General features: G+C 45.5%; 1 protein-coding gene across 2 annotated transcripts in view; it reads right to left on the bottom strand.

Annotated features, from left to right (window-relative positions):
• Positions 1–22,585, bottom strand: part of LCOR (ligand dependent nuclear receptor corepressor) — a 135,090-nt gene extending 112,505 nt beyond the window's left edge. For both annotated transcript variants that reach the window (XM_075072993.1, XM_075072994.1), the window contains exon 1: positions 22,436–22,585. The gene's annotated coding sequence lies outside the window, so the exon portion shown is untranslated. The remainder of the gene's footprint in view (positions 1–22,435) is intronic.
• Positions 22,586–24,457: the final 1,872 nt, after the last annotated feature.

Genomic DNA, 24,457 nt, shown 5'->3' with positions numbered 1-24,457 from the left:
AGGCTTGGGTGTTTTTTGCTGAAGCAACTAAAGAGAGCTGAACATCAGAGACTTTTTTCTTATATTTCCCTTGATCCTCCTCGGATAGAGAAGGACAAGGAAGTTTCAGTCTAGAGTCCCCCAGAGACCACTTTGTGGTGGCTCTTTCAAGCAGCTTTCTTGCCATGAAAAAGGGAAAATTCTTCGAGACGTGTCCCTCTGTGGGAGCTCAAGTGTAGATGCACCCCTGTGCTGCTGATCTGAGAACTTTGGTAGCAGTGTCCGTTCAGCCTGCACATGCACTGCTTCCCCCTTGTGCTTTACCACGAGGCTAACCAGCCTTGCACAGGCCAACCCTCTTCAGTTCTCTCTCTACCACAGAGTTATTGACAAGAACTCCGAAGTAAAGGGGAGGAGGTGGGTCATGGGGCACCTTTACGGACACATCTCAAAGAACCGTAATTACTGCACAAGGTGAATAACTACTTCTTCGAGTAGTGTCCCCTAGGATGGCATAGTGCTCTGCAAAGGTATGTGCAGATGCCCAGGTAGCTGCTCTGCAGATTTCTGATAGAGGGATACCCTTGGAGAAGACGACAGACAAGGAGACCCATCTCAGAGTGAGAGAATATTGAATATGGGGGAGTTAAATTGCAAATCTGATAAGAGTTTGATACAGTTCAAGACCCATTTGAAGAGTCTTAACTGAAATAGCAGTGCCTTTTGACTCATCTGCAATGGAGAGGAAGTGACTCAGATATTTTTTTAAAAACTTGTCTTGTCCAAATAGAAGGCCAAGACTCTCCTTACCTGGAGTGTATGGCTTCCCTATTATCCTGATGAAGTTTGGAATAAAAGGTTGGAAGGTGAATGAACTAGTTCACATGAAATGTGGAAGTCAGGTTGGGGGTGAAGTTCAGATATGGTCTAAGCGCGACTTTGTCAGGGAAAAACACTTTGGGGGCGGGGAGGATGGACTGCTATCATCTCTATCCTTCTAGCCAAGGTAATGACGACCAGGAACACCACCTTCATGGAGAGGTGAGGACACACGGCCATGGGGTCAAATAGCAGTCTAGTCAGTCCTTTTAGTACTAGGATGAGATCCCATTGTTAGGTAGGAAGATTGCATTGAGGAAAGAGGTTCACTATACCTTTGAAAAACTCTCTTCATAGTCGAGTGGGAGAAAATCAAGTACCCTTCAACCTGCTGGTGGAAGGTTGCAATTGTTGCTAAGTGGACTTTTAGTGAGCTAATAGTTTTCCAGTTTCTGGGAGAGTCAATAGGTCATCTAGGCTTATTGGCAGAGCATCTGTATCCGGGGTGACATCTGGGTTGGCACCAGATTCAAAAAAAAATCTAGTCCACTTTTGTAGGTTGGTACAATGGGTAGCCACTTTTCTACTGTGTGATAACCCTTCCTGTACCTCCTCAGAGCAAGATGTCTCGTGCTAGAACCATGAAGGAATCAGGCTTTGCACTGCAGCGTCTGCAGGCTGGGATGAAGAGTGTCTCTCTTGTTCTGCGAGAAGCGGTAAGTAGTAGTTGGAAGAGTCATTGGTGGACACAGCCTCAGCTGTGACAGGTAAGGATACTAAGTCTGTCTGGGCCACGTGGGAGCAAATCAGCATTATGTTTGTTTTTTCCTTTTTATTTTCAACAGGACTTTCAGCAATAGAGGGAATGGGGGGAAAAGGTGTAAAGACGACCCCAGTCCCATAAGAGGAGAGCGTCCCCCATGGATCGTCGTCCAATCCCTGCTCTGGAGCAGTACTGTGGAAATTTCTTATTCTGGTAAGTGGCAAACATTGTCTAAATAGGTCGGGGAGCATCACTGAATCTATCTCCTATTTGAGTCATGCGAGAATTTGCGGGTGAGACTGTTCACTATCGGATTGTGCATCCTCGGTAGGTAGGCTCCTGATATTGTGAGAATGCACCAGTTCCAGACCTTTAGTGCTTCCATGCACAAGAAGTGTGATCTGGCACTTCCTTGTCGGTTTGTAATATATGCATGTCCATGACTTGCGTGTGTGCACCTCTGATCAGCGGGAAGAAGTGAGCACACACATTTCTGACCACTCTGAGTTTGAGCAGGTTGATGTGAAAGCATGTCTTAGATGGAGACCATTTGCCCTGCACTGTGAGATCGTTGAGATGTGAGCCCCATCCTACGAGATCAGGAGTAGTGATGGGGAAGACTGAACAAAAGGGATTCTCGTGCAGACATTTATTGGGTCTTTCCACCAAATAAAGGATTGTTTAATCTTGGTGGGCATCGATAGTAGTTTATGTTGTATCTGCTAATCTTTAAACTGAACCAAACCATGCCTGGAGGCACCCCATGTGCAGTCTGGCGTGAGCTATACTCCTGGGGGAATTTTGCACCACTGCACATGCACAGAATTTATGTCCCCCTCAGATTTCTTTGCTTCCCCACAGAAAAATGACTGATGGGGAAGCAAAGGGAAGCCACAGGAGCGTTCATGCGACCCTCCCCAGCAGCATGTTTCAGGTGCCCAAGGCAGCCAGCAGAGAGATAAATCACTGTGGGGTAGGAGGCGGGACTGGGGAAGACCTGGATAGTGGCTCCTATCCTGCACTGGGCTCAGCTACCAGTCCGGGCTGGGGAGAACGGGACTTTTTCCCCTGTAGGACATCCGGGCCTGGGTCAGACCCACCCCCAGATTTCCCCTGCAGCTGCAGGAACCTGTCTCCCCCACCCCTGCTTCCTGCACCCATCGTTCCCCAGCTGCAGGAGGAGGGATGCCTGTACAGGGAGCCACTTCCCTATTCACCCAACCCGCCTGCATCCAGACCCCCACATACCCAGACCCTCCTGTCAAGCCTCACCCCCCACACTCAGAACCCCCCAATGAGTCCCACTTCCCCTGCCCTGCACCACCCTGATGAGCCACCTGCTATCTGAATCCCCTCCCCACCCCACCAAGCCCCAACCAGTTGCACCTCCATCTCCACCCCTGTGCATCCAGATCCGGATCCCCCACTGAGCTGTCTGCACCCAGATTACCCCACACAAAACTCTCAACCCGCACCTGGATCCTCCCACACTAAGCCTCTCCACCCTTGGATCCTGCCTTGCTGAGCCTGCCTGCCCATACCTGGTGCACCTGACAGAGGGGCAGGGGCCCTGGGATGTTTCTGGGGAAGACCTGGCCCTTGCACTGTGTCACGGTTGGGTGCAGCCTCGGCGAACCTGTCAAAAACTGTAGCTTTAAGGACGTAGGTTGAGATCCCAACTGTTTCCATCTGGGAAATCTGGACTTCTTTCTCTGAGGTTCATACGACTTACGATGGATATTTGCGAGGAGCAGGGTTTGAATGATGTCTGAGGGTTATACTTTCTCTTATACCAGAGATGTGTGGATCCTGGAGTCTTAAGGTGTGGAGGGAAGTGTCTGTCCTTTCAACAAACAGTTTTGTCCCTTCAAAAGGAAGATCCTCTGCAGTTGTTTGAACCTCTTTTGGGAAGCCAGATAGGTTCAGCCACCAGGCTCGTCTCATCATGAAGGCAGTAGAGATGGAATGTGCTGCCATGTCAGAGGTAGCGCCTGCAGACTGGAGAGATGTCTTCATCTCCCATTGGCCTTCAGTGACAATGGCCTTGAATTGTTCCTTGTCTTTCACCAGCACATAATATTTTTTGTCACCCCGCTTACATGTTGGTGGGGCCGATGCTGGGGTCTGCCATGTGATTTTGGCAGCATCCAAGAGTGCCTCATTAACAGGGAAGGCTATACTGGACAAGGTAGAAAAATGTAATATGTCCTCTAGCTTGTGGTATGACTTGGTCACTGCCTGTAGTGCCTCTGACAATCGCAATGCCAGTTCTTGAAATAGTTTAAAGTTATCTACCGTCAATGGCAGAGGGGGCATCACCGTCTCATCTGGTGAGGATGAGAAGTGAGCCTGAGAGGTAACTGCCTCCTCAACTTCAGCCTCTTGTTCCTCTTTCATCTATTGAGGTGGAGTTCAGATGCCCTCAAAGCAGCAGCTGAAGGAGGATGGCTCCTTGGCTGCTGGTAGGCCACACTAGAGCTTTGGAAGGCATGTTCTCTGAGCCTGATAGGGCCACTGTGAGGGTGGGAAGGGGCCCGGTGGTTGTTACCATGGCTGCCCAGACCATGTGGACAGTATGGTTGTGGTTCACAGCAGAATTGGAGGGTGAGAAGAGTGATGGGAGACCATGTCCTCACTTTCTGACTTGGAGAATTAAAAAGGTGGTTCACAAGAGGTTGCTAGTGAGTCACTATCTCCAGGTGAACTCGGTATCGGGGCCCCAGTACTGAGCAGAGGCAAATCTGGCGTGTCAGACATAGAGAGATCAGTTGCATACCGGAAGTCCGGCGGCGGCAGAGGCGTCCATACCGGCAGTGGTTTCCGGTGCAGAGATGCCTGTGCCAAAGGAGTCTGTGATGTGGAACTGACAGTATGGTCTGTTAGTGTCTGGAATGCCACAAGCTGTACCAATGTCAATATCTGTACCACAGGAGCCTTCTTTGGGGCAGATTTCCTCTGTTTCTCATGCCTAGACAGTACCAATAGTTCCTTGCCTGTGCCCACTGTGTCCTTAGGCAACCCAACACGCTCTGTCGGGATGGTACCACAAAAGCCTGGGATACCAGATTTAAACAGCTTCAGTGCCGTTGATACCGATGATACTGATCAAGCCAGAGACTGTTTTCAGCTCAGTTGGGGCTTGCTGTGGGCACTCACAGCCCCTTTGTGTCACGGAGTCCCTGGGCGATGCTCTGGAACTGCTCCCCACAAAGCCAGTCAGGACTTTGGGGAGCCTCCTCTCCCTTGGAGCAGACTTGTTCAGGGCAAGAAGCTCACACGTCTTCACCTCCTGCTCTCTTGAGCCAGCAGCCTCGCCCCTCCGTGGGCTTCCATAAAAAAAAGAGAAAGAAGCACGAGCCCATCCAGGCGGGGTGCCTGGGAAGCCACAGGTTCTGCACCCCACTATGCCAGTCCAGACTGCCTTCAGCACAGCAAACAGAGTGTCATTCGATGACAGGAACAGATGTCTAAAACACACTGTAAGATACAACAAACCATGACCCCTCAGCCGGGTCATTTTGGGGGCAGTGGAGCAGACCCCTAGGTCTGCACTTACTCCTTATCCCCAGGCAGCGCCAGACTAACCCCCCCCAGCCCTCCTCTCTGCTGCAGCTCTTTCCCCGGGCCAGGAGGGTCACCTGATCCCTTGTCTCCAACACTTTCAAGTTGGCACAATTTGCAAGGAGGGGCCCAGCCATCAGTTGCTAGGAGACAGAGTGCCAGGCATTTAGGGGCACTGGCCCCTTCCTCTGTAGCAATCACACACCCTTATCCCACCATCAAATACCTAAGAACTGCATAGGGGACACTGAGGCACCAACACAGTGTTCAGAGCAAACATTAAGAACAGTCCCAGTTCGTCACACTTTGTTAGCAGCCCTACATGAGTGGTGTGTGGAGATCTTTTAGGGCTCACTTCCCTTAGTAGAGAGTTGGGGTGAGGTTTCCCACTGACCAGGATCTAGAGGCAGCTTAGATAATTGAAAGCCTGCCTCCATAAGTAGGAGTTTGAGCCTCAGTTCTCTATGCTTTCTGGATCTGGGCTCCAGTAGCTGACACAAACCACACTTCTATGGAATGTGTTTTTCTCCCAAGCAGCAGATGCACCGAGCACGTCCATCAGTCACTAGGATAGATTCCTTGCAACCGAGACATTTCTTGAATCCTAGGGGAGCTGGCCATATTCTGATACCTTGTTCAGACAGGGGATCCAAGAAAGAAAAAAATCCTTCTCTTTTTATTTTATTTATTTTTTAAGGCAGCCACATAAAAGATAAATGAAGAAAGCAGCTTGAACAGGTAGCTAAAGATTAACAATTCTACAGAGGCTAACCAACGGCTAAGGGACAGCTAAAGCTCTGTCTCTAGCCAGGGACCGTGGAGAAGGAACTGAGGTGGGTTTGCCCACAAACAGGAGCATTGAAGGAAGAGGGAGCTGTTCACATCTAATCTGTGCATTTTTATTTCCTTAGGATATTTGGATTCAACCAGAAGAATACCACCCACTGTATGAAGACGACTGTGGTGTCCTTAAGGATGGAGGCCCAGTTAATTCACAGTATTACCACAGTTGACAGACATGTAACAGAGGTTTAATTGAGAGCAGTCTATGCCCCAAAACCCTCTTGGGCAAGGAGGTGGCAAGTAGGCAAGATATTTTCAGAGAAAAAAGGAAGAGACCTACAGTTATGAAACTGAAAGGAGGTTCATTAGGATTTGTAGCCCATCAATCAAGGTCATGGCCAGAACTTGAGTACTGCCAGAGGACTAAGAGTGGCAGGCCTCAAGAATCCATTAAGTAACAGTTGTGTGGGTTTCTTACAGAGCAATATATCTGCAGTCACTGACTTGTTTCTGCAAAAAAATGTTGGCCTTGAGGCCCATGGTTAGCCCATCTTGTTAAAAAGCCATTAGACTGGCTTTTGCTTCAGCTGACTTTGCCCTAATGTGTGTCCTTTATAATTCTAATACCTAAACCTCAGGTGAAAGAGACATCTGTCACTTTCCCCCTACTTTGCCTATACTTGCAGCAGCATGTAGGGTACATGTAGCTAGTTGGTGAAAGGCACACTATATCCACACTCGCTGTGAGGTTACATGCAGCGATTAAAGGGGCCAGCAGGAGAAATTCCCACTCCACCTTAATTACCACCCTCAAACCAGGGGAAGAAAAATTAAGCAGCTCTTCAACTTTGCAAGTTTTATTTTTTGGCAACTCATTTTTTATTTTATATACACACACACACACACACACACACACTTTGCACTTTTCTGGATAGCTCAGTTGAGAGTCTATGGTAATGCTCTCAATGCTCCAGCTGAAGAGATATCTCCTTTTTAAAGAATCTAGAGGAGAGGTTTAAGAGCTTAACTCTTTAAGAGTTTAACTCTCTTTAAGAGTAATTGTGAACAATATCCTTCACCAGTCCTTAGGCCAAACCCCTAAGAGAAAAGGATAGGGAGCCCTGGGATAGGTAGTGAGAGTTACCAAGGAGACTGAAAAGACTGTCTGCAGGTATGTCTTCCTTTAAAAAAAAAAAAAAACTGAACTCTTTACTGTTTCCTTCAGGATCTCAGAGATTGGAAGGGGAGACTGAGTCTCTCAGGGGCAGGAATCAGTCACTTTACCCCATGTTCCCTGCTGCTGGGTCCTGGCTGAGTGAGGACTGGACACACAGAATAAGACGCTGGAGCCACCGGAGACAATTTGTAACAGAAAGGTTGTAGGAGCTCACAAGTAAACAGTGGGATCCTCTGTTGTCAACTGTCTCAGCATGGATCTTGTCTAGTTGCTGGCTGGGAACAAGAATTTCTTCCTCCTGGTTGCTATTGGGGTACCTTGCCTCTCCCTGAGATTCAGGAGTGATTCAGTGAAACTTTCCTGCTTGCTCTGCAAGCTGTGGGAAAAGGAGTCCCAATATCTATAGAAGAGGCTGGGGGAAGGGCTTATGCCTGTAGTTCCATATCACTCATTCTGGTGTGGTCTTACCACAGGAAATTCCCATGCAACCTGCTCAGTCAACCTCCTCAACTGCATGCAGGCTGGGAGCCTTTTACTGCAGCCTGAAGTCCCTGCCCTTTGAGTGGGAAAGCGTGGAGAGCTTCCTGTTCTTCAAAGCTTTTTTATGGACTGCTTAGACAGAATGCTGAACGCAGGCTGTCCTGGTCTGCAATGACTTAGGTCATGGTCAGCATTGTATCAGCTAGCTTCATTATTCACAATCACCTCCAAAGGAACATTTTATTGTAGACCCAGTGTTTAGTGCAAGTAGATGGGAGAGTTAGGGAGGTGTGCATTGACAGGAAGAGAAAGAATGGTAGAAAAATATTGTATTGAGAGAAAGGTTTTTGTTTTTTTGTTTTTTTTTTTAGGGAGGGAGACAGAAGAAGAAAGGAAGAGGTAGAGAACACAGTGTAGGAAATGGAGATAAAGGCAGAGAGAGGCTGAAGACAATTCAGGAAGAGGTACATCAGTATCTAATATATAAAGAAGTGGAGTGAAGCCAGGGAGGGAAGAGTAGTAGAAGAGGTCCAAGTTATATTTATTTAATACAATTAAATGAACTTCTTTTAAAAGTAACATGTCAATCAGTAAGCAGTATCATATGCCTTTATGCTGTAAGAGATGTAGCTTTGCTGCAGTGTGGCTGGGGATGGAACGATCCGGGAGCAGAAGGTGCACTGAAGTGTAGCATAGGTATCTTTTACCCCAGCTAGTAGCATTGAGTAATCGTCAAGTCCTCTGTACCCTCCTCTTATTCTGAATAGGGAATTCAATTCAGGGTACATTAATAGCAGAAAGATGAGCAAATTTGAGGCAGTAGTCCTTAATCTGTTCATCATAGTCAAAGACCCATACACATTGTCACAAGTTGGACTTCAATTCTGAAAGTCTAATTTAAATTTTTTAAAAAAGCATCTTTTAATCAAATATGAAACTGATTAAGTCATTCGATACAATCACTCTATGCTCTTTTTAGATTGTTAATATAAAAATGTAGAACAATGCGTAAGTGTGCTGCAGAAGTTGTCAGAGTGAGGCTGGAAGTTTGGGTAATTGGGCTTTTGACATATGGTAGCACAATAGTATCTATTCCACAATCGCAAACTAACTGGATATCTCTGCTAAAACGTCTGTGAAACGGCAACATTTAAAATCATCTTTAGATTAGAAAGTCAATATCCCTTTGTCGAGCCATTGCATCTGGAGGTAGTTTAAAACAAAGTGATGACACTCCATTGGTTTAGACTCAGCTCAGGTTTTCTTTGCAACCATAAGGGGTAAGTTTTAATGAAAGCTTTAGATTTAAGAGCATAATTCCATGGCAAGGGGTGGATGCCATGGAAAGTTTCACATGGAATACACGAGGTCCTCATTATAGGGAGTACAGCACTGATCAAAGTAGTTATGGTTACATAAATATTCCATTCTAACCTATGAGTCACTTGAAAGGTGAAACTTTCAGAAATTAAGTTCTCCACAGTTGGTCTCTACCCCAAAAAGGTGACTTTTACTGCAAAGTTTGCTCATAAGTAGTTCAGCTGTGAAAATACAAGGAAAATGGGGTGTGCTTATCCCCTATTTAAAAATGTCCATTTTTATTTTTAAAAAAATTAAGCAAAAACCGCTCCAAAACAGCTGTAGCTAGAAAGTTTAAATTTGGCATGGAAATAGCCCTCATTGAGCGTTCTGGTGAAAACTGGTTTCATTTTGACAGTTATGACTTGTTAAGGAAACATTCTATACGTGCTCAGTGCATTCTGTACAGAGTTCTTAGAGTTCAAAGTGCACAGCTAAGAAAGTGAGAGAGAAAGAGACAGGGTAGCCTGCATTAGCTAAGACAAGAAAAGTTTTTAGTGTGCAATGAAAGAGAAAGGAACTTTTGCCTGACTCACTGTGCATCTTGTAATATAAAAGCTACAGTAGGTTCACAGGAGAGGGTCTCTCTCCACTGGACTTCCTAAGTTGTTTGAGAGATGCGCCGGTGAGGTCTTTGGGACCCTGATTTCCATAACTTCTTACCGTATTTCTTTGACAAGCTAACTGGTTTGGTGGATAAGAGAAATGCAGTAGACATAATATAGCTGGACTTTGGCAAGGCTTTTGACAGTGTCCCAGGACATTCTGATAAATAAGCTGGAGAAATGCAGTCTTGACGGAACGACTATTAAGTGCATACCGAATTAGTTAAACAACAACAGCAAACAAAAAGTAACACTTCGTGGAATGATGTCAAATTGGAGGAAGGTCTTAAGTGGGGTTCCACAGGGATCTGTTCTGAGTCCAGTGCTGTTAAACATCTTTATTAACGACCTGGATGTAGGAAGAGAGAGCATATGGATCACATTTCCAGACGACAAAAATTGGGAAAAGGGGGAAGGTTGCCAATACTTTGGGGGATAGAACTAACTTTCAGAGGGATCTTGATAAATTGGAGAACTGGGCTATGGACAACAAAATAAAATTCAAAGACAAATGTAAGGTGCTACCCTTAGGGAAGAAAAACCAAATGCACAAATACAGAATGGAGGATAAGTGGCTTGGCAGCAGCACTGCTGAGAAGGATCTGGGAGTTGTGGTGGATCACAACCTCAACGTGAAACTGAAAAGCAAATGCAATCTCAGGTGCATTAACAGAGGCATAGCATGCAAGTTACAGGAGGTGACAGTACCACTGCACTCTGGTCAGGCCTCAGCTGGAGAACTGTGTCCAATTTTGGTCACCAATATACAGAAAGGATGCAGAGAAACTAGAAAGGAGCCAAACGCGAGCGATGAAGATGATCAAAGGGATGGAATGGAAGCCCTATGAGCAAAGGCTGAAGGAACTGGCTATGTTTCATTTGGAAGAGAAGAGATTGAGGGGGGAACATGAGATCTGCCTTCAAATACTTAAAAGGCTGCCATCTAAAAGATGGAGAAAAGTTGTTCTCTCCTGTCACAGGGAAGGACAAGAGGCAATGGGTTCAAACTACCACACAGTAGATTTAGATTTAATCTCAGGAAAAATTTCCTAACTGTAATAAGAGTAGGACAGTGGAATAGACTGCCATGGAGAACTTGTGGAAGCTCCTTCCCTGGAGGTTTTCAAAAAGGAGGTTGGATAGGAATCTGTCTTGGATGATTTAAACACCACAAATCCCACATTTCAGCAGGGGGGAAGACTAGATGACCCTTGCAGTCCCTTCTAATCCTATGATATAGCTCCATATTATGGATTCCCTCCCCCCAGAGAACACAGGAAATTCCATCAAAACCTAATATTCCATCAAATTATGGAATTCCATTAAATTCCATCAAAAATCAATATACCTTAATACTAAGGTAGAAAGCACACCTAAGCACTCAATCAATAAAATGTTGTGCATACTACTTTAACTCTTCTCCCTCACGCATATGTTACAACAGTTTTAACATATTTGCATGCTACTTGGAGTACACCACTGTATTTTTTCCAACAGTCTTAAGATACTTTATTGTCACAAGGATCCTACATAGCTGGCTGACCTCACACATCAAATTCCCTAAAACTTGTCTTTAAAGAACTGCATGGCTCCGACACTGCCCACATCTCAGTCATGATTTCTTACTACGCTCCTTTTCAGACCCTCAGCTATTAATTGCTCCCTATATTCTGTAAAGCATAAGTTATCGTACCGAATGATTCAGAACTTGGTTTAACAATTAAGTTGAAGGAGATATCAGACGTGGCTGTGGTGTAAGAACCCACTCATACCCATTCGATTTAAAGTACTTAAAGACTGCAACCCCAAGGAAGAGGAATTAAAAAGTAGTATAAGAGTGGATAATTAGGAGAAATAGAAACAAAATGACCAAGAGAAATCTTAGAATAAGTATTAGGAAAGATGCTAGTGATCAGATCTTGTAAACTAAGATTGCCAAAAGAAAGCTGTAGATGTTTTCTGAAGAACCACAAGCAAGAAAACTCCAACTTAAATTATCAGGTTCACTTCTCTTTTCCGATGATTCTACAAAGATCTTTCTTAAAAGGATCTCACAAGTGATGTTAAAGACTCATGTGATCCAAGTTCCAGCAGTGCCCCTCTCCAGATTGGGGAGGGAGAGCCACAGACCAGGTGACATCACTATTCTGGTTTCTAGTAAGGTAGGGAAAAATAGGCTTGTCTGTTCAGAAAGATTAGGAGTATCTTTATAAGTCATAAAAACAGATGTAAAGATAAAAAGCGACTGCAGTTCATCTTTAGCTTCCTTCGTTTTGCCAAATGGGGGGGGGGGGGGGAGAGGAGAAAAGCAAAATGCAACTCAAGTCATTTCTGAAAATCTTCTCATTTAAGAAATTTGAGATTGCATCTAAAAAAGGTTGAAAAGAAAATTTCTTCAGTTTTAGCAGGATCATATTAATATACCACAACCAGGCAGCTTTCTAATGAGAGAGGTTCAAGAGCGCCAAGCATCACCTGAACTTGAGGTCTTGGCTACACTGGCGCTTTACAGTGCTGCAACTTTCTCGCTCAGGAGTGTGAAAAAACACACCTGTGAGCACAGCAAGTTACAGTGCTGCAAAGCGCCAGTGTGAGCATGGCTCCCAGCGCTGTAAGCTAATCCCCACGAGGAGGTGGAGTACCTGCAGCACTGGGAGACCTCTCTCCCAGTGCTGGCGCTACGACCACACTCGCACTTCAAAGTGCTGCCGCGGGAGTGCCCCCCTGAGACAGAAGAAAGACTCACCAACATGCAGCTAGTTCATGACAGGCGATAGCTCCCAAATAAACTTGTCTGGATTAACCCAGACTAAGAAGCTAGGCAAGCAGTTTGTTATGTGCATATAAAGGAATCCAGTTGGGCCCAATTGCACAACACCATTGTTTTTCCTACTTCAATTTGTAGATCTCCCAGTATGCTAGAAGCCTGGAGGCCTCAGATCATTAGCTAAAAAACTAGAACGAGGAGTACTTGTGGCACCTTAAAGACTAACCAATTTATTTGAGCATAAGCTTTCGTGGGCTAAAGTGGATTTTAGCCCATGAAAGCTTATGCTCAAATAAATTGGTTAGTCTCTAAGGTACCACAAGTACTCCTCGTTCTTTTTGGGGATACAGACTAACATGGCTACCACTCTGAAACCTGGCTAAGAAACTGTTCTTCTTGAACTCGGGAAACATGCTATCAGGGAGAAGGTTGCTGGGCTGGAATGGAGAAAGTTGTGCCAGCACAAACTGATCTGTGGCTAGACTGAGAACACAACTCATATAATTGGTCTGCGTGGTAGTTAAGTTTAGGGGAGAGGAGAATGGTTAAAGAAACAAGGCTGATGGCCTCAAAAGGAGTTTTGGTTTGCAGGACTCCAAAGCTCTACTGGCCTGTAAAAGTGTGCCGGCCTTATATGCACATTCCATAATCTGGAACTATTTTGCTAAAAGACTATCTGAATGGCAAATTTCTTGATAAATCCACTTGAATCCAGCCAACCTTGTGAAAGGCCTTTTGAGCACCAAGTAAGATCTACTTCCTCAATCTTTATTGCCATCTTGTGTATTAAACACAACAGAATGATATGTAACGTGATTATCCACCATCAAGTCACTTGGCACACTAACAAATTCAGCTAGTACCAATTAAGCAACATAATCATTATTGACTACCTTTATGCTAAACTGATGTTCCAGAAAAAAATCCAATAAACTGATGACTAGTGAGGTAGAATACTTCATCTGCACACGAATATACTTTGTAACAGTTGAACTTTGTGTCACACCTTTCATCACAAAGCACTTGATATGTTCCACACAGCACCAGCTAACTAAAGCAGACTGAGGTGAAGGGCAACCGTTAAAATGGTGTATATTCTTCATAATAGCAGCTGGGTAACAACATCAGGGCCAACCCTGCTCTTTGAAAACACCTCATCACAGATTCTAATGTCCACACAACCAACCAAGATTCAGTTTGTAAGATACAGAATGAAACGTCTTCAGTGAACTACACAGAACTTGACTCCTCTGTCTTGAAGATGGAGACCTGAACCAGCCCCTTGCCTAGATTTGCACTTAAGGAAGACAAAGTCAGCAGTGAAAATAAGAACTCAGGACCCTGTGGCTCCGAACCTAGTACAGTCACTAACAGCAGCTTGGTGAGGAAAGCAGAAGGGGACCTTTTGCCAGACTCTAGACTATTTTAAGCTTTGTCCAGCCCAATTCAGTACTGAGGAGTACTACCCAGTTCACAACAAGGCTACGTTTGCTACAAACGCAAAAAGAACAGGAGTACATGTGGCACCTTAGAGACTAACAAATTTATTTGAGCATAAGCTACAGCCCACTTCTTCAGATGCTTATGCTCAAATAAATGTGTTAGTCTCTAAGGTGCCACAAGGACTCCTGTTCTTTTTGCGGATACAGACTAACACGGCTGCTACTCTGAAACCAGCAACACACACAGTCAGTGTATCCTTAATGTGGGCTTACCAAATTCTGCAAAAAAATTCCTGGTGTGTATGCTCAGTAGGGCTTGCAAAACTGATTCTCAGGCCCTGACCACACTAGGAAAAGCTGGGGTTTTTACAATGAGATTTAACAAGTTGTAACACCACAGTGTAAGCAGGACAAATTGTAGTTTTACCTCAAAGTAGCTGGTCAAAGTGAACCCTAAGACGTGGCCTATCTACACTTGAAATTTACCGTGTTAGCTATCATGTGTTAGCTTCATCATTATATAAAACACACCCATTTTTCAAGCGTAGATAAGGCCACAGGACGAGCAGAAATTTTACCTCAGGGTGGGCTTAACTGGGCCAAGAAGCCACTTTCGGGATGGGAGTGAGAAAGTAAGGAGTGGAGCAGCCCAAGCCACTGTTCCTTGATCAGCAGGAGAGGAAACAGGCAGGAAGCAGAGAAGCCCTAAACTGCTTGTTTTTCTGGGAGTGGAGAGTGAAAATGCAGAGAGCAGAGTAGCAAGAACTGCTGCCCTCTTACAGAAAAATACAGAAATGAAGTAGCAGACACACCCACTTCTCTGAAGAGGAAAGTAGGAAACTTCTTACTGCTACTCCCAGAGAAGAGGGGGAGCCAGGAGCAAAGTGGCCCATGCAGAGAACAGTTGCTAAAAGGCAGGACTTTCCAGATGTCCTGGAGGACTAGCGTTAATTTACAGGCAGTGGGTTAATGAAGAGCCCAGTATTCATTCAGTGCTGAGAATCGAGAGGTATCCCAAAATTTGGGAGGCAGAGAGAGAAGAGAATGGAAGAGGATTCATTAGCATTAGGAGGGAGACAAGAGGACACCCCCAAATACATGTATTTAGAGGTATGGGGAGAATTCAAATCTGTGTACTTTGAAGGGAAATAGAATTTATTAATAAGAATATGTCAGGAATGACTAAACATAGAAAGGCAGAAAAGACTGGGGAAGAAGTGAAGCTACGATTATGTAAGTTTAATAGGTCTGAGGGCAAAAGAGGGCTCATGGAAAAACAGTTACATTTTACCCAAACTAGCAGGCTTCCTCTTCAGGAAAGAAGATATTGAGTGTTTTGAGCCCTGATGTTTAGTACATAATTGTCAGACTCCCATAATTCCCAAATTCAAACTAGTTTCCTCTGGAATAGGACTCTGCACAGGTCCCCACTAAGGACTATTTGCACACCAGATTGTAACCTTCAAACCTCAACCTAAAATGTAAAAGGAAAAAGGTGCTTCATTTTTTTGTCAGAGTTGTGAGCACCTGAAAACAGATGATTAGGGAAAGTGTTTTGTAACTTTAACCCCACAAAACCTTTACTCTTCAACCAGAGATCCTGAAGTACTTCAGACAGCCGGAAACAGAGCCCTCAACTCCTGTGCTCTAAGCACTAGACACTTCCTTAAAAATTCAAAACAGTGTCCTACTATTACCACTCTCTGCTTCTCCCAACTACTGAAGCTTTAACTCAGCTTTTTATTTAAATTTACCTTGGACCTGAAGGGAAATACAGGAAGTTTTAACCCAGGACTATTTTTTAATCAAGAATGTTGTCACCAATTTAAAACAGGGATTATAATTTGGTAGCTAACATTTATCACCATGGTATTTATAAAAAAAATCCTACCTACCACATGTGCTTATAATTCAGCATGACAGCAAAAACTTGTTAAAACTGTTCAGCGCACAATAAGCATGAAAGTACAGAGTAAGGGAAATGAAAATAAGATGAAGGGACAGAGGAAAAAAGGGAATCAGTTAAAACTGGAAGACAAAAGCAAGGATTGAAAACTCACATAAAAGAAACGTAATTACCTACTGTATTGTTTCATATAAATGTAAAAAATAGAGCTACATTTCTTAAAGCCATGCTAAATTCTTGTCTTTTTAAGGCCTTGTCTAGAATAAAAATTTCAGGAAATGCTACTCTCATCATTAGTCTACCATGGGGGGTGGGGTGGGGACCGGGGACACTAAAGTTCTCAGTATAGACAAGACCCAAGATTGTATTTGTCTTGATACAAAGTATTTTAAAAGTGGCAGAACATTACTACTAAAGCCACCATATTTAACTAATGTGCAGGTGGGATTTAAAGATAACTACAAGGACCAGAATAGGGGACTAATCATCCATATTTAGTTATAGCAAACTTACTAATTAAATAAGAAGATTATATTTCTGTACATAATAGGTGTTGGGATTAACACTGCTATTTCTTAGTAAAAAATCCCATCAAAGGATGTCTTTAAAAATCAGAACATTCCATGTTTCTTGTTGTAGCTGTTCATTTAGAAGTGTATAGCAGCTGCTTACAGTCTTGTAAATCTTCACTGTATGACTGGTATGGAAGAGCAGGGCAAGATACTACCTAATTTTTAGAATATTTTTCCAAGGTGTATAAAAATAGAATAATGTGATTATTTTGGAAATTGTATAGTAAACGTGGATGAAATTTATATTTCACCAACCCCTAGTTAAAATTAAACCTGAGACAAAGCTTTATGTCCTGCAATGCAATCCTTTTCCAGCCTCAGAACACCTCCCAAATTACAGCAACAAAATGTATGAAATAGTTACTTGACTTAAGATATAGGTTTTGTTACTATTTAATAAAGCAAGTTATTTGGCCTGGTTCATGAACTGGGGTGAATTTCAGGACTTGTAACAGCCAGGAATGTGGGGCAATCACCACAGGACTCAAGAAGCAGACCACCTGTGTGAGAGGTTTTAAACCAGCTCAAGGTATCTTGCTGTAAACATGTTTTGACCCGTTGAGTGATTTTTCATGTTTGAAATACAGTTGTGAGGCCAGCGTGGGTTGAAGAGGGCACTTCTGAAGAAAATAATTTCCACTGAGAATGCCTTCTACCTTATGTTATATAGGTTAGCAAATTAAGTTTCTGCATTGCTGAGAGGCGAGAACTTGCCTTCATTTTGCAGATGAGGGAATGGATGCACAGAGCTGAAGCAATTTATCCAGAATCATAAAGCAAATTTGTAGTAGATCTGGGTTTTATTCCTAATTCTAACTCCCAGTCCTGTTCCTTAGTTCATATTCTTCCAATCACGCTGAAGGTTAAAATGGCTAGATAGCAAGATTTTTCCACTAACTCCACCGCTTAGGAGTTTGATGAAATATGAATAATTTTAGATCAGTCTGCCATACATTTCACAAAAAGAAGTAGGTACAGCACATCAAACTCTGATTATAAGGCAGACGATCACTGTGATCATCTCTGTCTGACTTCTGGTATAACACAGGCCACAGGACTTCCCTCAATTAATTCCTGTTTGAACTGAAGTAGATCTTTCAGAAAAACAACCAGTGAGGGTGAACCTACCACAACTCTTGGTTAGTTGTTCCAATGATTCATTACCCTCACCATCAAAAATTCATCCCTTATTTCTAGCTTGAAGTTGTCTAGCTTCAACTTCCAGCTGTTATATCTTAATATACCTTTTTCTGCTAAATTGAAAAGCCCATTAGCAATTTTTTGTTTCCCATACAGATACTTATAGACTTCTTGTTGTTAAACTAAATAAACTAGTGTCCTTATGTCTCTCAAGGCAAGTTTTCTAACTCTTTAATCATTCTTGGTAGTCTTCTCTGAACTCTCCCTAATTTTTCAACATCTTTCTTGAATTGTATATGCCACACCTACACAGTATTTCAGTAGCAATTGCACCAGCGCCAAACACAGAGGTGCTATAAACCTCCCCACTCAATATTCTCTGTAAACTAGAACTAAAAAATGCATCTTAATTACAATTAATAAACATTCTGAACCAAAGCACAGCATTAGAGAAATTCTGAAGGTTAACATATACTTCATACCTGAATACAGTGATCATTTCAGCAACTGATCAAACTAAGTTCTGCCTTCATACCAAGTGATAGCCATGGACTTGTCTACACTGGGGCCTTTTTTTTTTTTTTTTTTTTAAAGGAAGGGAGGATTACTGGTGTATCTGCACTAATGCAAACTGTTAGTGTACATGCATTGCACTGGTGTACAAAGTGATTTGCACCAGTCTGGGTTCCCCTAGTCCAGTGGTTCTCAAACAATAGGTCGCAACCCTGGTTTAATGGGGTTACCAGAGCTGGCATTAGACTTGCTGGGGCCCAGGACCGAAGCAGATGCCTGAGCCCCACCACCCAGAGCCAAAACCCCAGGGCTTCAACCCTGGGCAGTTGGACTTCTGCTTCAGCTTTGGCCCCCCTGCCCAGGGCAGTAGGGCTTGCATTGCCTCAGACTTCAGTCCGCACTCCTGGGGTTATGTTGTAATTTTTGCTGTCAGAAGGGGTCACAGAGCAATAAAGTTTGAGAACCCCTGCCCTAGTCCAAAGGAAGTACAGATGGACTGTGTACACTATGCAGGGATGGCTTTCGGAACTGCAGGGTCAGATTTGAATACCCAGCAGCGGCCCGGGTCTTTGGCGGCACCTTAGGCGCGGGGCTCAATTCCGGGGAATCAAGGGAGGCGGTCTAAAGCTGGCCCTGCACTGTGGGGTGGGGAGGAGCAGATGACAAAATGTAGGCAAACCCTAAATTTACACTTTATTCTTACCCATATTCCAGCTGTAGATTAAAAGCAAGTTATTCCATGAATTTTCCATCACTACCAGTGATATAACTAATGTAATTCTTCACTAAAAAATAAGCTGCAATTTTGCTTCACTTGTACTGGAACTGCACTAACACTGTGTGAGTCAAATTACTTTCTAAATTGCATAAAAAACCTTAAGATGCCTCCAACTGTCCTATACTTTGAAGCAGCAGTTCATTAGTTCATCCCTATCAGTTGTGATATCACATATAGACACAAAATAAACCAAATCTCTAAATGACAGGCAAGACTAGAAGCCATAAGAATTGTTTCAGATATTGTATATTTTCTCTTTATTAGTACTATTGGCTTTTAATGCTTTCTGCTGTATAATAAAAGGAGCATGTAATACACACCTCATAAAACCCATGCTTACATCTTAAGCAGCTAAACTTCCAAATGTCTACTGCTATGCAATCATATTAATATGTAGGAATTTAGGTTGCAGCACTTTCCCCAACAATAAAAATGGGAGTAAATTCAATTTAGCATACGAGTTTAGAATCTAAACAGCTAAGTTTGCTTTCAACACTGAAACACATACACAAGTCAAGATACTTCCACATCATAAATTCCAGATCAATTATTCTTATAATTGAAGGCTTTTCTTTCAGGTTACCAATGTAAGACCATTGCTTAAACAGAATGTATGTAGATAACTTTAAACAGAACTAGTGGGTTTTCCATCTATTTCAAGCCTTCTATAGCAGCACTCTTACAGACTGACTCCTTGACTGACTTACAACTTCGTACTCAATAGGGGGGCCAAATGCATTGCTAGTCTTGTAGTGTTTCTGGACATCAAGCTCTGTGGACTGTTATCAAACTTCTCTCTTTTTGGATTCATGCTGCTAACAGAACACTAGCCCACATAAGAGTCACTCAGCTACCAAGGTGACAGGTGCTTCAGACACACCCAAAGTAGATATTTCCTCTTTTTTTCTCCGATAAAGCACTTAGTTTCTATAAAGATACAGCCCATTTAGGGTTGGTAAGTTACCCCTAAAAGTATTTATGTATTTAAAGTTGGGTTTTATACCTCCAGTGCAATTTCAGTTGGATATCATGAACAGCAGTGAGGCCTTCAACACTTGTAAGAAGGAAAAATAAAGGAATTACAATTTCTATTCACATGAACTGACAGAAATTATGCTAGGCACATGTTAGGAAAAGGGCAGGTCTGAGGTCTCATAAAACTGATCAATTTGAGGTTCAAACTATTTCTGGCATAGTGCCATCAAGATAAAAACCACTTCACACTGTTATACTTTGGACTTTTTACAAAATGTTTTTTGTACTTTAGCTCCAAAAAATGTGTTAACTTTTAGTAATTAACCATTTCCCCCATAGCCTCTCTTGTAAACAGTCACAGGACTAGAAAAAAAACCAAACCAAACCACACCTATCAATTCATAAAAGGTGAGGGAGGACCAAGAGGAGACTGAAAGGAACCTATATCACCAATCCCTGGAGAATTTAAGTGCTTATTTTTTAAAAAGTTTCTACCACTTATGATTGCTAAGAACATTCTAAATGTGACCCAATGCTATGTTTTCTTTGAGTCTGCAGACAGCTCCATTGCCTCTGACTTCACATAGCTTTCCCAAGCAGAGCAGAATGAAACAGGCACAATTTTCAGCAGTCTCATTGAAACCCACAAGATTTGGAACTGCAGCAACAGAATTGCCCAGACATTTCCAACGAAGTGGGTATTTACCCACGAAAGCTCATACTCCAGTACGTCTGTTAGTCTACAAGGTGCCACAGGACTCTCTGCTGCTTTTACAGATCCAGACTAACACGGCTACCCCTCTGATACTAGACATTTCTTAGTTTCACTATGCAGCTGTTAAGGAAAGCTCTGAGAAGCACCGGAGAGCAGCACTGAAGCTAGTCAAGGATGATCCAAAAAATTTAAGATAAAGAGAGGAAAGCACTGCATTCCCTCATACATGGTGCAGCCAGGAAGGAAGAGTATAATGGACCCCCAGAAGCCAGGCAGTTCTGAGGCAAAGGGAGAAGACAGAACACACCCAGCTGAAGGAGACAGAGGTGGGTCACAGATTCACAGATTCTAGACCAAAAGGGACCACTATGATGATAAAGTCTGACCTATATAACACAGGCCATAGAACTTCAGCAAGGTGGTCATCAAATGACAGACATGTTAGCCAGGGACTGATCCAAAAGAAGGATCTAGAGATCTAGTTATCCAGGGACTGATCCTAAGCAGGATCTAGAAACATCATTCTGATAGAAATCCAAACATTCCCCTGTTCCAGTAGTTAGAAGTAGAGGTGACTTTGTCAGCAGCTAATGAACCTTGGACCTCCCAATTTAATCATTTGTACTAGCTGATAGTTAATAGGATCTGGTATATTCTTGAGCTCTGAACATTTTATTTACATAAAATACACTCACACATGTAGTCGGTGAGCAGATATATACACCAAACAGCTTTGTTAGGATTTTTAGTGTAACACACACTGATGTTTCAAAGCCCAGAAACTGAACTAGGATGCTGAACTACCTAAATTCAGAATAAAAATTAAAACATTTTCTTGTAACATATGCAGTTTAGAATATGCTGAAGTCAGTATCTCTACATAAGATACATTTGGCAGTTAAATTTCAGGAATTCAATCAAAACCAGCATGAAACAGGACTAGTATTATGGTGCAATGATAGACAGGCAAATTAGACAAGGATTCTGCATCAGAGACACAGTTACAGGGCTCTAATGTTAATTCTGAAGTCATTTTCACTCTACTTTTCAAATTTCAGAAGGGTCCCTTGTGCAAGTGTAACACTGAGCTTCACATACACCAGGAACTGTATCTACTGCCCAGTAATTTATATGAAGGGAAGCAACGCGATCGGAATGAATAAGACAGGTAGCAAAGTCAAAGCAGATTGAAGACAAATTGAAAAATGACAGAAGAGCTGTTTCTTCTAGGCTAAAGCTAGTCTTCAGATTTAGCAAAACTGGAAGTTCCTCCGATTTTTAATTCGATGGCTCCTCCATTTCTTGCAAACAAGTAATGATGTCTCCCCACAGAACTCTGAAGGGGCTCACTACAATTCGGGATAGGGCGGCAATCAAGCTCGAGACCAAGGTTTTACAAGCTCCAAGAGCAACACACATTCTGAGGGGTTTTTTCTCCATGCCAAAAGAAACATTTCAGCCTTCAGCTGCCCCCCACACACCGGGTGCGGTCCGCAGGAGGGGGCATGGGAGCCGCACACCCAAGGGGACCATAACAAAAATGAGTGTCCTGGTCCCGTGAGCGAGCCGATCGAAGGGAGGGCGGGGGACCCGAGGTAAGGACCCCGCTCCAGCTCTTCCCGAAGGGCGGGGATCAATCCGGGGACACGTGCGAGCGAGCGAGCGAGCTTCGGGCTGCACGGGCGGTCCCGCGGCGAGGGAGGAAGGGCAGCCACAGGGCTTCGCCTGGCTGCGGCCGGAACCCCGTGGGGGCGTTAGCTGCAGCGGCGAGCGGCGCCCTGGGCCTCCCCCCACCGGCCCCCGCTCGACAAAGGGTCCCGCCTGGGCCGGGCCGGGCCTGCGGCAGCCCGAGGTGTGGGACGGCGGGGGCTGAGGAGCAGAGAGGGCCGCGCCCCGGGCGGCTGCCGCGGGCGGCCCCGGGAGGAGGCCCCAGGCCGCCCGGCCCCGGGTGAAGGAGGGGGCGGGCGGCGCACGGAGCTATTCCGGGCGGAGAGGCCGCGGGGAGGGGGCGCGCCGTGTCCCCGAGCGGGCGGGAGGGGGAGGGGGGAGGGGCGCCCGCGGCGGTGGGGCCGGGGGCTCCCCTTCCCGCCTCCAGCGCCACCTCACCACAGTGAAGGAGCTGTGTCGCCACAGTCGAGCTGGTGGGCGGAAGCCGCCGCCTCTCTCCAATGGAGCATTCCTGCCGCCGCACGGACGTCGCCAATCCTGGGGGCGGGCCGCATCCGCGCCCACGGCCGCGGCTTGGCCACGTACATCGCACAGCAGCGCGGCGTCACGGCACCGCGTGCCGCGCCCGCTGAGAGGGTGGAAGGGCACCCAGAGGCCAACGTGCTCACAGCGCGACTCCCCTGCCATGGAGACGGACGCGGCGCCTTTGCCCCACCGGCCAGGCCGCGCTCGTGCAGGCCGGGGCCCCTTCCAGGACCCGGGCACGTGCAGCGCTGACCACGCCGCCGGCCGGCTTGGCACCCCTGCGGCGAGCGCTCCACGATGGGCTGGGCCAGGGCAGGGCAGGGGGCTCTGGCCTGCGCGGCAGCCCAGGACGCGCAGCCGCGGTGACTACGGCTTTCATCCCCTTGCAGGGCGGCTCGCCGCGAGCTCCGACCCGGGCGGGGCAAGCGGCTCCTACCCGAGACACACCCCTGCTCTTTGCCCCGTCAGGCCGGCGAGGTGCGGAGCCGCAAGTGGGAGCAGGCGGCCGCTCCGCCAGGGCGGGGGAGGGTGCTCGCCAGATACGACCCCCACTATGGTTGTGTAAGTCCAGAGAGAAAAGACGGCTACTCACAACTGTGTAACTGTCGGTTCTTCCACGTGTTGCTCAATCCATCTCACCAGTTAGGTGATTCCCAAGCCTTACCTAGGCGGGTGCGGTCGGAGTGGAGGATGTCGACAGAGTAACACACTGCGACCGAGGCTCTGCGTTCCATCCCCTAGACTGACTGAACCAGGATTACGTGGCAGGCGATAGGTCTGGACCGAGGACCAGTTGCTGCGCGACAAACCTCATGAATGGGTTAAACGTGAGCACGATGGAGCAGCCCTATGAGGCCTGAGCCCTGGGTAGAGTGTGCAGTCAGTGGCTCTATGGACGTGAACCAAGTCGATAACAGGTGGAGAGCACGACGTACTACCACAGGAGGGAATCGACTGCCGAGAGAGACGGGAGAGGCCCTTGATAACGCTCAGTCCAGTGCGACAAAAGATTGGGGTTTCTGCGAAATGGCTTTGTTGAAGATATTAAAAGCGAGTGCTCTACGGGACGTTCTAGGGAGTGTAGCTGCGCTACCCCGTGCAAGGAGATGTGGCCTGGGAAGAAGCAGTAGGAGATCTACCTGTGTTACACATGGAAGGCAGAACCACTTTGGGGAGAAGGACTGATGTTGTTGGTCGGCAAAAAACTGCCTTGCCCTGTTGACAAATAACAGTATGGGGATGTACCGTGAGGGCCCGAAGGTCGGAGACTCGTTTTCACTGATGTGATGGCCAACAGGAAGCGGTTTTCCATGAGAGGTAGCAGAAGGACGGCAAGCTATGCTAACGGGCTTCGAATGGAGGCGGACATTTGAGTCTGCAAGACAACAGGTTAAGGTCCCATGGTGGGGTTAGGGCGGCATACCGAGGGTAGAGGCGCTCTAGCCTTAAGGAATCTAGACCACTATCGGGTGTAGTACGAGAACGCGCGCCACATACCCCAAGCACCCCATTCTCCCTGGGATGGAAGGATAGAGATGGCCCGCCAATGGATCCTCAAAGATTGATTATACGCTAGGCCCTGTGTTGGAGGCACCAGAGTAATTCCAAGATGTTAGGGATGGAGACTCGGTGGGAAGGAAGTTCTGCTCCACGCACCACACGTGAAACGGTTCACGTGGCCAATCATAGGTTGCCTAGTGGAAGGCTTCCTGGTACCAGGGGAGCACCTGTTGCGTGCTGGCAGACGCAACGCAGCTCAGACTGTGTCAGCCACTCAGAGCCATTGCCATGAGAGTGAGAGGGACTGAAAGGTCTGGGTGACGCAAGTTTCATTGGTTCCCTGAGTGATCAGTTCCAGGTGAAGAGGCAGGGGGACAGGGTCGGCTATGGATAGGGTCCTAGCAACTATGGTTACATGTTACCGGGCCAC

The sequence above is a fragment of the Chelonoidis abingdonii genome, chromosome 16 (genome assembly GCF_003597395.2).
Source record: "Chelonoidis abingdonii isolate Lonesome George chromosome 16, CheloAbing_2.0, whole genome shotgun sequence".
Classification (NCBI taxonomy): domain Eukaryota; kingdom Metazoa; phylum Chordata; order Testudines; family Testudinidae; genus Chelonoidis; species Chelonoidis abingdonii.
The sequence above is the reverse complement of the archived record's forward strand: the minus strand, read 5'-3'. Positions and strand labels throughout refer to the sequence as shown.